This window comes from Poromitra crassiceps, assembly GCF_964638095.1.
Source record: "Poromitra crassiceps genome assembly, chromosome: 5".
NCBI lineage: Eukaryota > Metazoa > Chordata > Actinopteri > Beryciformes > Melamphaidae > Poromitra > Poromitra crassiceps.
This window is the reverse complement of record NC_139642.1, coordinates 1,601,377-1,615,696: the sequence shown is the minus strand read 5'-3', so window position 1 is coordinate 1,615,696 and position 14,320 is coordinate 1,601,377.

Here is a 14,320-nt window from a genome sequence, read left to right as displayed (position 1 = left end):
ACAGACTAAAAATACATGAAATATGTTACAATTTAAAATATATTAAAACTAAAAAAATAAAACAATTTGAAATAAAATTATCTTTACAAAAAAATAAAACATTTTGAGACATTTGGCTGTCCCAAACATGTAAAAAAGAAACACCAGACAAATAGAAACTGCACTGTGTTACAGCACATAGAAGATGGCTCAGCAAAGTTAGTTACATGTCTGTCCAGTAATACTAATGATACACCCCGTTTATTTATTTTGTAGCGACAGATGGCCTTAAACGCCACACTCACGTGACGCTTCTTGAGAGAGAGGTGAGGTAACGTGCATCTGCAGACTTTAACGAGGGACCATGAAGGCATCATGTGACAGGCTAGTTAGCTAGCCTGGAGGTGATGCTGCCAGTGCTGGCCTGGTGCTGGCAGCTGCGACAGTGTTTTGCTGCTATCAACCTTGTTAATCTCGTTATATTCTTCATCACAGCGGGTCATCCCCACTGTGCACTAGTTCTGCATAAGCACCTGCAGCTCTCTCCTTATTTTACTGATGTTCTCACTAATCACACGGCTGTTTACATGCGTTTCAGAACGGCTAGCTAGTTATTAGCATAGCTTGCTGTTAGCGATCATGGATGTTCTCTCTCGCCCTCTCGGTAAGTAACCTTGCTGCACATAACATTACTTATTTGCGGGAGTGCATGGGAGAAGTCTCCCGCTAGTGTTGATGCCCAGTGTGATGGCAGAGAAACGTGTGTTTGCTGCGTCGCGTGTAATGTTAGTTTAGAGGAGGCTCACACACACACACACACACTCAAAAAGACTTGAAAAAAAATAAAAATCGCACACTTTTGCGGTTATGTAATCGCACGTGCTGACATCGCGATTGCGATTGCGATTCGATTAATCGTGCAGCACTAACTGGAACAGGGTAGAGAGGCGGGACATAGCGTGTGGATGATTTGATTTGACTGTTCTGGGGACTGAAGTTGACGTTGGCCAATCCTGGCGCTTGTATGGCATGTTCTACCCCCAATTGAGTGGGATCTACAGAGAACCGGGCAGCTGGCATGACAGCTGATAGGTGTCATGTCATATGATTGGTTGAAGTGGGGTAGATATTTTATAGTAGTACCTGCACAACTTAAAAACTGTTATGACTGTTATGAATTAACTGATAAACTTGATAAATAAACTTTTGATGTGGAAAATTTTGGAAAAACTAAAGAAATTTAACCAGGGATGTGATCTAAAATAGAAAAAAATACATTTTTCATTTCAGCTCGACTTTGCAGAGCGGGTCCGCCCAATAAAACCATCTGTGTCACTCTATGATGTGGTTAAAGTTTAATCTTAAAGTTGTATCAATCTTACTAGAAATAGACAGAATACAGGAAGCTAGGCTTTTTACCTTCAAAATAAAAGCTATAATTTATTACTTGGTAAATAAAAAAAACAGAACAGCAGACTCACTACAGGTAAAAATGGACTTGTCTGTGTTCTGTGTATTCTGGATCACACACAAAAAAGTTGCAACGTGGATCTACTATTACTTTATTTAATTGCCATTATTGAAGGAACTCCCTGTTAACGTGGCGTTTTAGCAAAGGAATGCAGCATTAATCCAAGCCCATCTCTTAACATTTGCAACATATGCTCCAGGATGACAATGGACCATCGTACAACATTACCGTAATAAATTACATCTAGTTACTCGTGAAGTTACTGACTACTTGAGTAGTTTTTTTCACTGTTACTCAAGTAATTATCCATATGACTTTTTACTTCTACTGAGTAAATATATTATACAGTAACTGTACTTTTACTTGAGTACCGTTTTTGTTTACTCTATCCACCACTGCAGAAATATGATAGTTATGAGCTGTTAAACTGTGTAAAAAGTAATCGGTTTGTAGTGGATAATGTAGAGTTTACTGATGGCGTTATTGTCACTCCTGCTGAAATCCATGAAGCGATATTGAAGCTAGGAGATAATAAGGCCTGTGGTCTTGATAATATTACATCTGAACATATTAAACTTTCCAGTAAGAAACTGTGCCCTCTGGTGGCCATGTGCTACACAGGGCCTTTAGTTCATGGAGTGCTACCTGATCTTATGCTATCTGTTGTGTTAGCTCCAGTCATCAAAGATAAAGTGGGGAAGCTGAACAGCTCAGATAATTATAGGCCAATAGCTCTGGCCAGTGTCATGTCCAAAGTGTAGGAGAGACTTCTTTTGAGTAGACTCGAGAGGTTCATCCTGTCTACTAACAACCAATTTGGTTTTAAACGAAAGCTTGGCACTGATTTATGTATCTTTGCACTCAAAGAAATTGTAGATAAATATAATAGGCAAAACTCTACAATATTCACGTGTTTTATTGATGCCTTGGAAGCATTTGATCATATCAATCACAAGAAATTATTCTTAAAATTAACTAAAAGTGGGGTCCCCAGCTTTTTAGTTAGAATTCTGGTGTATTGGTATGCACATCAGACAATGAGAGTGAAATGGGGGAATCTGACTTCTGCTCCCTTCCATGTGTCCAACTGTGTTCGCCAGGGTGGAATTCTGTCTCCTGTACTTTTTAACTTGTATATGAATGGCTTATCTCTGAGCTTAAATGCATGTGGTACAGGCTGTAGGGTTGGTGACTCGTTAATCAATCACCTTATGTATGCAGATGACCTGGTCATCCTTAGCCCATATAGTGCTGGTCTCCAACAGCTGCTGAGAATATGTTCACAGTATGGTGCTGATTTTGGTATAATATACAATGCTAAAAAGAGTAAGATCATGATTGTCAGAAGTAGAGAAGACAGACATTCAACCTTTCCTGACTTCTATCTTGCTGGCACTGCACTCAGTGTGTGCAGTGAGATGACATATCTGGGTCATATTATCTCAGATGACCTGTCTGATGACAAGGACATGTATAGACAGCGTCAGAAGCTGTATGCTCAAGCGAACATGCTGTGTCGCAAGTTCAGCATGTGCTCTGTACCGGTGAAGATCTCACTTTTTAAAGCATACTGTACACCGTTGTATACTGCCCACCTGTGGTGTCGTGTTAAACAAAGCAGCATCAGAAAGCTCACAGTGGCTTATAATGACAGCATGAGGCTGTTGTTGAGAGCTTCAAGAAGCTCTAGCGTGAGTCATATGTTTGTTAGTATCGGAGTATCTACCTGATCTGCTGTCCTGCGGAATCGGATGTATAGATTTTTGTGTAGGGCATCTGTGTCAGAAAATGACCTCATCATTGCTGTCCTGACTAACCCTGTACGAAGTTCTGTCAGATTATTTTCCAGACTGTGGAACCACTGGCGAACGTGTCTGTATATTAGGCATTGAACATTGTGGAAGGCCTTACATATTTCCCCTTTGTTGTTATTTTCTTATTTTGTAATGTGCTGTTTTTTTTTTACTGTGATATGGATCTCCATGGGTCTGAAATAATAAATTTAATTGATAGAATGTGAGAAAAAAATATATATCACCAACCTGCTCTGTGTAAACGCACTTCAGGAGGGTCATAGTCTTCCGTCCGACCTCTCAATAGTTCGACCACTCATGAGTTAGACTACCCAAAGATCCGCCCTATTATTTTAATCTCATAAATCCGACCTCCCAAAAATCCGACCGCAGTAAATTAGACAGTTGCGTGGGACTCCAGAGAGAGAGAGAGAGAGAGACGTCTCTCTCTCTCTCTCTCACACACACACACACACACACACACACACACACACACACACACACACACACACACACACACACACACACTCCCTGAGTGACTGGAGATAAATGCATGACCCTCCCTCCACCATAAATAACCACACTTTATCATATTCACACCAAAGGTAGTAGCCTACTGAAGGAAATATGACCTTTTCCGATGATTTGGCTACGTTTGATAGCGCCCTATGACATCGGGGGAGAGAGGGGGCGGGCGGGGGAGAGAGGGGGCGGGGGGCATATAACGTTTAGTACCCAGCCCAATAACGGCCTCATCTCCTAGTTATAAAGCCGATCACCCGCTCAGTACCGCTCAGTCCACAACATGTTCGAAACAGAATGCATCGGTGCGTGGCTAATTGAGCCACATGTGATATCTCCCAGCATGCATTGAGGGTAATACATTGACAAGAAATAGCAACCAAATCAGCCTAAATAGGCTAAGTGGTAGATATAAATTATGTTAGCACAACATGCAATTTTAGAACATTTCAATATTGGACAAAATAAAACAATAAAAATCAAAACACAACCCTATGTGAAACATGTATGTAATCCAGGTGCTATATATATCCCTTGCAGATTTAACGTTATTTGGATGAGTGACACTGATGCACTGTGATGTCTGCTCCAGCCTCCAATAAGACTAGCCTATACTTCATGTGCACGCCCACTATTTTCTTGCCAGCTGCTGCGAGAGAGAAGGAAGAGAAACGAACATGCAGCCGACTCTGCTGAGCTCATGTTATTTGTAGTGAGCAATGCCCATTGCCCAGGCGTTTAGTGAATTAGTGCATTAGGTAGCCGTGCATGTGCATTATGCACTGATTAAACTGTGGGTGATCGATTTTCCTAGCATCGATTGATTTGATTTCAGCACCACGGTGGCAGACAGCTCCCGTTAATGGAGTGAATCGGCCGAGCCAGAGCGCACAGAGAAATGCACAGACTGCTTCTGTTGGAAGTGCTGTATATAGGCGGATTTACGCGAGGTCGAACTACTGGGTATGAAATCCGACAGTCGGAATAATTGCGTTAAAATGGTCGGATTAATGGAGGGTCGACATTATGAGACTACAATGATAAAACTCGCCGTAGACATCAATGGTCGGATTAGCGGGTGGTCTGAGTTATGTGTAGTCTGACCTATGGGGTGTCGTACTAACGCGTGGACGCCCTTCAGGATTTAAAACAGTGTTCAGCAGCTTTTGTTGACGGTCGATCTTCTGTTTTGAAAGAGCAGCTTCCTCGTATTCTGCTATCATTCTTTCAAACAGCACAAATACCTCTTCAACAGCCGCGGCTTCACCACCGTTCTCAGCTTCTGCACTTTGGAGCTCATTCTCACACAGTGACGGCAACTTTTCCTCCTCAACTATTTACTGACAAACTTAGCATTAGTAGCTAGCCTAGCTCAGTCCATAGCTTCACAGCTAACGTTAGCTTAAGCTGCTGAACCATTCATCTGAGACCATGCGGGAGAGAAGCTTCTTCTTCTTCTTCTAGAAGTAAACGGCTCCAGATATCCCGATAGTATCACCCATACGAGTCTCCTGTTGGTCAATTAAAGTTTAGAGGAAGGGTGGAAAAACTATTTATGTCTATCTTTTGCGAGCGTGACGCGAACACCGCGAGACAGGAAATTGTCAATGCGTTCTTCTTCTTCTATTGAACTTTTATGGCTGTTGGCATCCAAATGTTGCATTACCGCCACCTACTGGATTTTGACATCTTCATAACGCAAACTATTTACAGTGGACTTTGGGTGGACTGGACTCTCAGTGAGCAAATAAATGATTGGATGTGCCAGAATTTCCTCCAACTAAATAAAGACAAAACAGAGATAATTGTCTTTGGTGCTAAAGAAAAAAGGCTCAAAGTTACTGTTTATCTCGAATCCTTATCTCTGAAGCCAAAGGACCAGGTAAAAAGTCTTGGCATTATTATTGACTCTGATCTGAACTTTAACTCCCACATCAAGTTTATAAGAAAATCTGCTTAAATCTTTTATCATTTAAAAAATATAGCAAGGATTAGAGGCTATGGCCCCTATCTTTGCATCGGCGTAGAAACTAGGCCGAGCGCCTGGCCCAGTGGGCGTGGACCAGCGCACTTGATATCTTGGTATCGGCGCTACACGCAGCCTAAAGCTTTACAACCACGCCTTTTAAAAAAAATAAAAATTATGCACCATCATGCTCATTGGATAAGTGCAATAAACGAATCACACGCTTGCCTTTTAAGCTCCAATTCCACTGGTCCAGCAAAACCAGACAAAGCCAAGCGTTTTGCTCCCCCCCCCTCCCTTCATCCAGTCTGTCTGTCTCCATATATAGGCTATTATTCCATATTATTATGCTTCTCAAACCAATCTAACTGCAGTTTAAATACTGCAAGCATGTAAATACGCTACACTATAGCAAGATCAAAGTGAAAAGAATGTTCTAAAGGCATCAGCTAGAAAAATATAGCCTATCCCTGATGAGATTAATTAGATTGGTGAAAGTTTGTCCAGAAATATATCGTTTTCTCTCCCCTGCTAGGATTGTAGGATATGCACATAAATATAGCCTACATTATGTAAAGTCATTGCATAAATGTGTTTTTATTGTAAAACTGAAGTGAAGTAAAATGTGAAGTAGATGGAGCGGACATCACAGTAGGACATGACAGTAGAAGCGCGTTACGCTGTCACTTATCTAAATCACGTTAAATCGACAAGGGATATATATAGGCCCAGGATGACATATAGGTTTCACATAGGGTGGTGTTTTCATTTCGATGTTTTATTTGGTCCAATATTGAAATGTTCTACAATTGCAGGTTGTGTTACCATTACACATTATTTAGATTGACCTAGATCTATTTCGGCTCATTTGGTTGCTATTTAGTAGCGAAATGGAGTACCGCATTGCATGCTGGGACATTCACAGGCAGTGAACTTACAACTGCTATTTCCTATGGGACGTGTGTTGTGTCTGTCTGAGCGAGGGAGTCAGAGAGAGACAGTCGTATTGTGCCTGTCAGACTGAGGAGAGAGGGAGAGAGTGACACAGAGAAGGGTGACAGAGGATAGCCAGAGAGGAGCGCTCCGCGCAACTAGCGCACTGAATAGGCCTGGTTTTCAAAAGCGATAAGCGCTAAATTTACGCCAGGTGGGAAGATATCATTAGGCCGATATTTAAGGCCGACACGCCCAGTCTCGCCCATTCTGGGACTGCGCCACGCCCATTCGGCCTAAAGCGCATTTGGCAGCGTAAAGCCATATTGATATCTTCCCGAGGCAGGCGCAAGGCACGTTTTTTTGCGTTTAAGGCCCGTTGTAGCGCCGAAGGCCTGTGGGAGAATAGGGCCCTATATGTCCAAACAAGATCTTGAAAAACTAATTCATGCTTTCATTTCTAGCAGGTTAGACTACTGCAACAGTCTTTTCAAAGGCCTTCCCAAAAAAGCTATTAAACAACTACAGCTCATTCAGAATGCGGCTGCTAGAGTTTTAACAAGAACCAAGAAAGCTGAACACATTACACCAGTTCTCAAATCTCTGCATTGGCTACCAGTATGTCATAGAATAGACTTTAAAATTCTGCTAATAGTTTATAAATCTCTCAACGGGTCAGGCCCACATTACATCTCTGAATTGCTTCTACACTATGAACCTTCTAGATCTCTTAGGTCATCAGGGACTGGTCTGCTAATTGTTCCGAGGACCAAAACAAAACATGGTGAAGCCGCGTTCTCCCACTATGCCTCCCATAGCTGGAATAAACTCCCGGAAGACATTAGATCTGCCCCTACTCTGCCTATTTTTAAATCCAAGCTAGAGACCTTTATGTTTACTTTTGCTTTTAACACGTTCACTGCCATTGACGAGTTGATATGTCAAAAAAATTCAACGGTTGACTGCCAATGACGAGTTGATACGTCAAAAAAAATCCCTTTTACATCTCTTATATAAATATTGGAGCCACCGAACGTGTACAACCCATTCCACCGACCCACTAAGTGGTGACAGTGCTTTCCAGACTAGAGGAAGCCAAGCAAAAAGCAGTGTGAGGAAGCCATTCTCATGAAAATGGATTGGCGAAAACGCTTTCGCTTTCGCGCTTGGGAGCTGGCGGTGGGGGATTGCAAATTTGCATAATAGATTATGGGTGCAACACACTTTGAAACACCTTTGAAACACCAGCAGAAAGGAATCGCAAGCAGCTTCATTCCAGCTGAGCTCACAACCAAAAACGAACGAGCCTCATTCTCATACTGTAGGCGAAAACGCTTTCGCGCTGGTGCACACGGGCGCACAACGGTGGGGGGTTCCAAAAATAGACTGGGTGCAAAACACACTTTGAAACACGCAGCATAAAGCCTAGAATCGCACAAAGCTTCATCAAAGCTCTCAACCGAAAACCCAAGAAACGAGCAGCCCCATCCAGACTCGCCGACGAGGGGGCCGCCAGGGAGGGAGGCTGCTCAAACTCGCAGCAGCAGCAGCAGCAGCAGCAGCAGAAGAAACTCGCTTGTGACAAACGCTGCTGAAAGCCACCAGAGACACGCCCACGGAGGGAGGAGTTTGAAGGAGAGGGGGTTCAGAACTATATTGTTTAGATGTCTGGGCCCGTATTTATCAAGCTTCCTAGAATTACTCCTAAGAACACTGCTAAGAGTACACTTATGAGCAAAAAAATTCCCAGCTAAAAGCTGCACTTAAAAGTCAGTTATTATGCATCTCACTCCCTCTTTCAGCGAGGTGTAGGACTGAATCCTAAGTGTCAATCTCAGAGCTGATTTACGACAGGTGTGTGTGCCGTAAAGGGAAATGTTGATGACGCAATTCCAAGTACAGAGGAATGGCCAATCGCTGAATGGAATCCCTTATGCACGAAATATCCTAAATAGAGATGATTCAACAGTGAAATGCACAATGGGAGTGTAGCATATATTCACCAATAATTTCAGAAGAAATTATCAACAAAATAATACAAGATAGCCTACATTGAAAATCACTCAAGAATAGGCTAAATCTTTCCTAATCCACCCAATTTACCTAATCCCACAACTGACTCAATTGTGCTGTCAATTGACTACCCTATATAGCCAGGTTCTATAGGCTGTATGATGAGCAAACATGGAATCCAAAAGAAAGCCGAATTGGAGGGAGGATGACACGCTGTGCTTAGTGGAGAAGATTCGCGCACGTCTCTGTCTCCTGAATGCCATGATGTCAACATCAGTGGTGTCGTCTACGTGATACGCAGGTATACGCCGTATACACACTGCGAAATGACTCAGATTTGCATATGCGCACTGGGAAATGCGCTATGATATGTGTCGTTTTCAATTTCCATTTATAAAATTCACCCTGTGCGCTCTGTGTGTTACCCTACTGTACGTTCACACACAGCACCCAAGCCTTGCCTTTACCCACGCTTTTAAATACGCGTCCTTATAAGTCAATGAGGCTGTGTACACAGGGCGCCTCAACGTGAACCTTCCGTGTACCCACGCCTCGCCTGAGCTGCGCCGATTTTTACGTGAGTTCTATTTTCAAGCCAACTAGGCGCGTGAAGGCATACTTTTTCTGTCAAGCCATGAAAGAAAAACGCGACAATATCCGTGGGAAATGTCAGTCAGAGTCAGTATACCCTCTGAAAAAAGGTAGACTACACCACTGGTCAACACTCAACATTGCCCTGCTGGCAACTCCTAACCACTTAGGACACCTCCTGAGGACTCCTAAATAGCTGGGGGAGTAGGAGTGTTTCCTAGTCTTAAGAAGGTTGATAAAAAGCTTTTATTCTTAAGTGTGAGAGTAGGACTAAATTTCACAAATTCTCAGCACTTAGGACTAAAATGGCACTCTGAGACGCTTGATAAATACGGGCCCTGATGTCTCACTGATGCCAAAAATAAATGGTTAAAGTGACTGTTCTGCCTGTTTGATTGAATTTCACAAAACTGCGATTATCTCAGCTTTCAGTCTCAGATGCTGAAACCATGCTGTACTCCACGGTTAATATCTACATAACTACTAACTCTACAAACTAACTCTTTTAGACAGAGAAAGCACACATTCTATTACCGTAAATTCCGGACTATAAGGCGCACCGGTCTATAAGCCGCACCTTCAAAGTTGACTATTTTTTTCTTATATAAGCCGCACCGGTCTATAAGCCGCGGGTGTTTTGATGTTTAATTACCATATGTAAGGCTTCGTGCACAGAGGGGATTGTCGGGAAAGAGATGGCTGTTTGGGGAAGCTCCCATTTATTAACATTTCAACAAAACAAAAGTCAGGTCACTAATCTCCAGACAAAATCACACATTGTGAGATGCTTAAAAATCACCATCGGCGGGAGCTTTACTCCCGATGCTGTGCAGCCAAGAACACAAGTGAAATTCGTTCTCTCGTGACCTGTGGTTCTCAACGTGATGGACGATTCACCTTTCTTGTTAACAGTCCTAGTGAGAGGCAGGTCGAACGTCAAAGGCACTTCATCCATATTTATGATCTGCTCCGGTCCGATGGAATATTCCTTGATCTTTCTTTGTGTGAATTCGCCGAAGTTTGTAATTTTCTCCTGGTAGTCGGGAGGGAGTTGCTGACACAGTCGTCCGCGCCCTGACGGACAGTCCCTTTCGTCTCGGGTTTGTGCATGATCCTTTGCTGCTGCTGCTGTTGTTGTTCCTGTCTCGCTACTGTCTCAGACATGGCTTTCAGGCTCAATCGCCGCCATCGTCGTAACACAGCCAGTTCTCCATCTTTTGAAGCATGATGTTAGATTACAACGAGCTAGTTGTGTGGCTTAGCCTTCCAAAATGTTGCTGTTAGTTTTTTAGAATGTAATACATAGAATTGGGAATGTTACATTCAATTTCATTCAGACTGTCTTTCAGGCTCAATCGCTGCCTTTTTCCCCCCGGAGCGAGGGTGTTTTACCGTAGTGGCTGAGAGAGAGTAGTGGCACAGTGCTCCAATCAGGTCGCGAGGCACATTTTTTGCAACATCATCCAATCAGGGTCTCGCTCTCATAATGTCTGTCTTGCTCTCGTTCTGCCTCATACCAACATCCATAGATTTTGGAGGTTCCCGAGTGGCCGTTTGCTGGAAAAATCCATAGATAAGCCGCACCGTTATATAAGCCGCAGGGGGCAAAAAAGGCCAAAAAACGGGAAAAAAGCCGCGGCTTATAGTCCGGAATTTACGGTAGTTCTTTTGAGATATTTTGTGTTCACAAAATCTTAGCAGAAAAGAATCCTCGGCTCTTGAAAGATGAGCCAGAATCCTCAAAAAAACCCTCTGGCAGAAGCTACCTACAGTAAAAAAAAAACGGCTGGCAGTGAATGTGTTAACTGCTACTAAACTACTGAAGTTTTAATTCTACTCAATTTTTTTATTGTTCTATTTTTTTCCCCTCTGGCTGAGAGAGAGAGAGTCACAGGAGGACGCTCGCACGCATATCGCACCGTCTGTGAGACCTTTTTGCTTGTAAAGTGAAAACGTATTAATATAGAGCCGAACTCTCTTGATATAGAGCGGAACTCTCTATTTTATTTTTGTTTTATAGTAAACCATAGGTTTAAACCCGCATCACCAGCCTTGCTAGGCGAAGAGGCTAGTACCAGCCCCGACTAGGCAAACTGCTAGCGTGTAGCAGTTTTGGTTTTATTGTTCTATTTTAATTTTTAAAGTGTTCTGATATGCTGTTGATTTCTTTATTATTATTATTTTTTCTCTTTGTGTGCTATGCATTGCTTTGCTGCTTGTCTTTCAATGATTTTTTGTAAAGCACCTTGGATTGCCTTTGTGTGTGAAAGGTGCTATATAAATAAATTTGACTTTGAGTTTGACACATGATGATATGAACCTGTCCTCTTTGTTGATACTCTGCTTACAAATGATGCTTAAACCACTGATTCTCACACATTATATCTCAGTCAAAATGGAGATTATTCCTCTCAAATTAATCAATAGATACTTTATTTGCTTACGATAGGATGCAAAAATTAGTGAATGCATCTCCCGTCTGTTTGCATAAACAACATGTTGACATAGGAAAACAAACATCCTGCATCTTTGAAGTAGGATGAAATAACAGAAAGCATGGTTGACATTCTTGTTGTCACCAGTGTGAGAGTGACTAATACCACTTTTGATTCCATGTTTCCTTTAGAGGAGTACAACATCTTTCTATTTTGTAATCTTTTTATTTCTCAATGCTCTTTTCTTTGTATTTATTTTATGTAAAGCACTTTATGTAATTGCCTCTGTGTATGGAAATGTGCTATCCAAATAAACTTGCCTTGTCTTGCCAAAGTAGCCTATATTTTTGAATACATACATACATTTGAAATATAGGCCTATGTCATATTCTGTGGTGCATGCCTACATCATGGGATACATATCCCCTCACCCACATTGACACAATGGACACACCAACACACACATACGGGAATGGGGGGGATAGTGTCTGAGCCCCTCCTCCAGAAAGCCATGGTGTGCCAATGGAAACAGGTGGGATCTCCAGAACCCTCCAATCACAATCACACACTCACCTCCACGCTTTCCACAGGATGGCCCAGGGAGGCTGGACCTATCTCACCAACCAATGCCAGCTCCCCCCCCCCCCTCACCCCCGCTCTGAGATATATAACTCAACTTATAGGACTTTATCATGCTGCTCTGATATATATATCTAACTCAGCTTATAGGACTTTATCATGCTGCTCTCATATATATATCTAACTCAACTTAGATGACTTTATCATGCGGCTCTGATATATATATCTAACTCAGCTTAGAGGACTTTATCATGCTGCTCTGATATATATATCTAACTCAGCTTAGAGGACTTTATCATGCTGCTCTGATATATATATCTAACTCAGCTTAGAGGACTTTATCATGCTGCTCTGATATATATATCTAACTCAGCTTATAGGACTTTATCATGCTGCTCTGATATATATATCTAACTCAGCTTATAGGACTTTATCATGCTGCTCTGATACATATATCTAACTCAGCTTAGATGACTTTATCATGCTGCTCTGATATATATATCTAACTCAGCTTAGAGGACTTTATCATGCTGCTCCTCTGACATATCTCTAACTCAGCTTATAGGACTTTATCATGCTGCTCTGATATATATATATCTAACTCAGCTTAGAGGACTTTATCATGCTGCTCTGACATATACGTATATAACTCAGCTTATAGGTCTTTATCATGCTGCTCTGATATATATATCTAACTCAGCTTAGAGGACTTTATCATGCTGCTCTGATATATATATCTAACTCAGCTTAGAGGACTTTATCATGCTGCTCTGATATATATATCTAACTCAGCTTGGAGGACTTTATCATGCTGCTCTGAGATATATATCTAACTCAGCTTAGAGGACTTTATCATGCTGCTCTGAGATATATATCTAACTCAACTTATAGGACTTTATCATGCTGCTCTGATATATATATCTAACTCAGCTTGGATGACTTTATCATGCTGCTCTGAGATATATATCTAACTCAGCTTATAGGACTTTATCATGCTGCTCTGATATATATATCTAACTCAGCTTAGAGGACTTTATCATGCTGCTCTGATATATATATCTAACTCAGCTTGGAGGACTTTATCATGCTGCTCTGAGATATATATCTAACTCAGCTTAGAGGACTTTATCATGCTGCTCTGAGATATATATCTAACTCAGCTTAGAGGACTTTATCATGCTGCTCTGATATATATATCTAACTCAGCTTAGAGGACTTTATCATGCTGCTCTGAGATATATATCTAACTCAGCTTAGAGGACTTTATCATGCTGCTCTGAGATATATATCTAACTCAGCTTAGAGGACTTTATCATGCTGCTCTGAGATATATATCTAACTCAGCTTAGAGGACTTCATCATGCTACTCTGATATATATATCTAACTCAGCTTAGAGGACTTTATCATGCTGATCTGAGATATAGATCTAACTCAGCTTAGAGGACTTTATCATGCTGCTCTGAGATATAGATCTAACTCAGCTTAGATAACTTTATCATGCTGCTCTGATATATATATCTAACTCAGCTTATAGGACTTTATCATGCTGCTCTGAGATATATATCTAAATCAGCTTAGAGGACTTTATCATGCTGCTCTGATATTTACTTTACTTTACTTTACTGTATTGCATTTAGCAGACGCTTTTATCCAAAGCGACGTACAGAACATGAGTATAAGAACATAGAATCTGAACATAGTAAATATAAAAGTGCATAACAGTATACAAAACACGGTGTGCAAACTGCATTAAAATTCAACTATCAAGCCGCACATTCAGCAACATCCAAACAAAAACAATGTATAAAATGTTTGCATCAAGCCATTCATTCCACATCATCCAGCAATAACATTCAACCATAACTAATATTACTTCCATTCACATCCTTCTTAATCATCAATTTGATAGTGAACATAAAAGAGATGGGTCTTGAATCTGTTTTTGAAGATGGAGAACCATTCTGCGGAACAGATGGAGTGTGGCACGTCTTTCCACCACCGGGGGACCACAGAGGAGAACAGACCTCTCCGCGACAT